Consider the following 4,253-nt stretch of genomic DNA (forward strand, 5'->3'; position numbering starts at 1 on the left):
GAAGAGGGAGGAAAGAAAGAGAGGAAACAATGCGTTACATACTCACAAAAGTCAAAGGACCAAAATTTGGCAATCGCTGACTTTTAAAAATGTAAAGTGGATTAAAAATCATCACTATAATACAGTAAATCTCACTTCTATTTCAATATGTTCCTTGAGCTTGGGAGAAAATCATGGACATAGAGCTCTGGGAGCGGCACTGGCCTCACAGCCCATCTTGCTTGTGCCACAAGAGGTAAGGGGTGACCATCACTGCTGCTCTCATTAGTTGTAGGGTTGAGAACATTTCTGCATTTGCTTTCCCACAGTCTTTCTGGGGTTTCATCTCAGTGTGGGCATACTCATGGAGCGTGTGCTGGGTATAACTGGCATCCATGAGCCATGTGGGTTGTGTGGACACTAGTGTAGGAGCTGCAGGCCCCCTGTCCTGCGGCACTCTACTTCTGCCGCGGCGGAGTGGCACACTTGCCTCTGACTTCCCCGCAGTGACAACAAAGAGAAGAACATGGTACATGACAATATTCTTAGTGTCCATCAGATCAAAACAAAGTGGCAGCTCAAGATAAGCCTCACTATGTCTAGTGCTAACATAGGAGAGGAATGTCTGCCATGGTGCTAACGAGCACTATTGTACGTTGAGGCAGTTGTCATTTTCCAATTTATCAGATGAAGCCAAGGTCTCTGGGATGAGACCAAAGCAGAACAGGGGAAGCAATAGTTCTGAAATGGAGCAGGACCCTATGGTCCTTCCCCCATGTCCTCCACCTGCCTTTTATCTGTAAAAAAAACTTGAGTCAAAAAATAAATTTAATCAGAGAAATGAAAAAATGCAGAAGCAAAGGATAAAATAATAGTTTAGTCATTAAACAAAGTCAAGGGATTCTAGTTCCTGCTCAAGAGCTATAGATAATATTCTGAGCCATATCCTGTGAGCTGTCTTGTAGACACTAAAGCCCCTACCAGGTGGAAGAAGTTAACTACATGATGACCACACTGTAGCCATGACATAAGCTGCCACAATTCCCTGAACTGGCCTCAAAAGAAATGGCAACAAACTGACCCTGGAACTGAAGACTAACTGCACTTAAAACAATCAAGATGACGCTGATCAGACCACTGCATGACCAATTTCAAGACTACCGTCAGAGCTGACTGTGCTGTTTCGGCATGTAGCCCCTCCCTCTGCCTATAAAAGCTCTTGCCCACTGATTGTCAGTGGTGGGGGAATCGGCCTTCGAACAGGAGTCTGCCACCCACCCCCAACCCCAGCTGCCGGCCTCCAAAATAAAGCAATCTTTCCTTTCCACTAACTTTGCCTCTTTATTGGCTTTTGAGCAGCAAGCAGCTGGACCCCACTTTTGGTAACAGTTCTACACAGAGAAAAACAAAGTACTCGAAAGTCTCAGTACCACCAAAATTTCTGTTTTTTTGTTTTTGCGGTACGCGGGCCTCTCACTGTTGTGGCCTCTCCCGTTGTGGAGCACAGGCTCCGGGCGCGCAGGCTCAGCGGCCATGGCTCACGGGCCCAGCCGCTCCGCGGCATGTGGGATCCTCCCGGACTGGGGCACGAACCCGTGTCCCCTGCGTCAGTAGGCAGACTCTCAACCACTGCGCCACCAGGGAAGCCCTCTGTTTGTCTCTTTTGACTATATTTATAACTTTTTTATGGGTATTCATCAAATTCTTGTATCAGAGGATTTCAGATTTAGGCAGCAAAATAAGCTACGATATGATATAGTATGGTTCTGGGTGAAGCCAACAAACTAATCAGCAGCACCAGAAATGAAAAGGCTCTTACCACCAACAACCTAAGGACCTCCCTGGGTTCCCACTCCCGCACGAGGACAATGAGGAGTTTGGAGGCCTTGCACTCTGGCAGTCTGAGAATCTGTGACGGTCACTCAGGTGTTTCTCATGAACCAGGTCCCTCACAGCGGCCTTCACATCCTTGTTCCTCAGGCTGTAGATGATGGGGTTGAGCATGGGGGTCACCACCCCATAGAAGAGGGAGGTGAGCTTGTCTGCAAGGTCCTGTTTGTCTGCCCCCAGGGAATCCTTGGATTTGGGCTTCCCATACATGAAGAGGATGGTCCCATAGAAGATAAGCACAACTGTGAGGTGGGCAGAGCAGGTGGAGAAGGCATTTTTCCTCCCCTCAGCTGAGGGCATCCTCAGGATGGTAGCGATGATGAACACATAGGAGAAAAAGATGAACAGAACTGGGACCCCCAGGAAGATCACATCGGCCACAACCATGCTGATCACATTGATGGAGATGTCAGCACAGGCCAACTTCAGGACAACCAGGATCCCACAGGTGAAGCGGTTGATGACATTGTCCCCACAGAAGGGCAGCCTCACAGCCTGGGATGTCTGAACTACAGAGTTGGTGATACCAGCTGCCCAGGAGCCAGCAGCCATGGGCATGTAGGCAACCTTGCTCATGACCACGGGGTACCTCAGGGGGCTGCAGATGGCCACAGAGTGATCAAACGCCATCATGCCCAGAAGCACATACTCTGTGGCTCCCATGGCAAAGGAGAGAAACATTTGCCCAAAACATGCTGAGTAAGAGATGGTTTCCCTGGGGGTCAGGAAGCTATCAAGGATGAGGGGGACTGAGGAGGTTGTGTCGCAGATGTCCAGGAAGGAGAGGTTCCTCAGGAAGAAATACATGGGCTTGTGTAGGCGGGAGTCAAGGATGGTCACCAGGATGAGGACCCCGTTGCCCAGCAGGGTCACCAGGTACATGATCAGGATGAGCACAGAGAATGTTTTCTCCAGCCTTGGGTGGGCTGAGAGGCCCAGGAGAATGAACCCCACCGGGGGGAGGTCTGATTGCACCTGTCCATGTTGCCTCTGATCTATCACCTGAAGGAAGTCTCTGAGGTCAATCTCAGCACTCTCTGACTCCAAAAGTGCCTGGGCAGCAGGGCAAAAATCTTCACCCTGCTGAGCATCTGGAGAATAGCTCTGACAATTCTGTCATGTCTAAGGGGTCCTAGAAAAAATATAGTAGAGATCAGTATTTAAGTTGTTTTCAGTAAGAATGAAGAGTTAATGTGGATTAACTCATCTGCAGATGACAATTTTAAAAACTGGGCAAATGATTTTTTTAAAATAAATTTATTTATTTATTTATTTTAATTTTTTTTGGCTGCCTTCGGTCTTCGTTGCTGCATGCAGGCTTCCTCTGGTTGCAGCGAGTGGGGGTTACTCTTTGTTGCGGTGCGTGGGCTTCTCACTGCGGTGGCTTCTCTTGTTGCAGAGCATGGGCTCTTGGTGCACGGGTTTCAGTAGTTATGGCACACCGGCTCAGCAGTTGTGGCTCGCGGGCTCTAGAGCACAGAAAACTGGGCAAATGATTTAAAACATCTGTGTAAAGCACTGGCGAGGTAAATAAGACAACAAAGAATCATAGGGTCATAACTGGGGGAAAAAAGGAATTCAAAGAAGTATATCCAGCATTTGAGGCTATGTTTCAACTAGGGCATTTGCAGCTTCTAGAGGTGGCCACTGAGAGGCCAAGAAGCACTACACATAGACTCCTGGAGGTGGGAACAGGTTTTGAAGTGCAAGGCCCACTGTGAAGGGCTCCTAACTAAACCTCCTCCCTTTGGTAGGGAACCCAAAGGGCAGCACCATATGAATGAGTGAATCAGAAAGAAACATGCATTTACAGGTGCTGTAGCTCAGCTTCAAATCAAGCCCTGAAACTGGATTGAGGTGGTCCCAAATTTTTGATGCCCCCAAATACCTAACAGAAGCAAACATAAATCTACCTTGAAGGAAGGCAATATCACCCAGTCTCTAAATCATGTCTACAAGTAATTTTGCAAATACAACATCTGGCACACATTGAAAAAGAATAAGGCACACAGGAGACAAGACAACATAAATGAAAACCAACAGGAAAAAAAAGAAAATCAAGCCTCTTCTCTTAGTGGGAGGTAGGAGCCTGCAGTTCCTCTGCCCTGGTGTTGCCTGTTGAGAGAATTAACCCAGACACAGCGCCAAGGTCTTAACCTCCAGTTGATCCTTTTGTACATTTGGGGTACAAGTGAGCCTCTTATGCACTGTGGCCAAGTTGAAGGAGAGTTTGACTGAATGTCCCTTCTTTTCTTCATTCTCCATCTGCCTCACCAGAGGCACCGGCTTCTTCCTAAGACTGTTCACAGGGCTTCCCTGGTGGCGCAGTGGTTGAGAGTCCGCCTGCCGATGCAGGGGACACGGGTTCGTGCCCCGGTCCGGGA

General features: G+C 48.3%; 1 protein-coding gene and 1 pseudogene across 1 annotated transcript in view; both read right to left on the reverse strand.

The window, feature by feature from the left end:
- Positions 1 to 1,794: 1,794 nt before the first annotated feature.
- On the reverse strand, positions 1,795 to 2,852 carry LOC102982188 (olfactory receptor 13C7-like; annotated as a pseudogene).
- Positions 2,853 to 3,178: 326 nt separating this feature from the next.
- SPAAR (small regulatory polypeptide of amino acid response) overlaps positions 3,179 to 4,253 on the reverse strand; it is a 102,464-nt gene continuing 101,389 nt past the window's right edge. The window contains exon 4 of the transcript XR_008618205.1: positions 3,179 to 3,353. The gene's annotated coding sequence lies outside the window, so the exon portion shown is untranslated. The remainder of the gene's footprint in view (positions 3,354 to 4,253) is intronic.

This window comes from Physeter macrocephalus, chromosome 9 (genome assembly GCF_002837175.3).
Source record: "Physeter macrocephalus isolate SW-GA chromosome 9, ASM283717v5, whole genome shotgun sequence".
In the NCBI taxonomy this organism is placed as follows: domain Eukaryota; kingdom Metazoa; phylum Chordata; class Mammalia; order Artiodactyla; family Physeteridae; genus Physeter; species Physeter macrocephalus.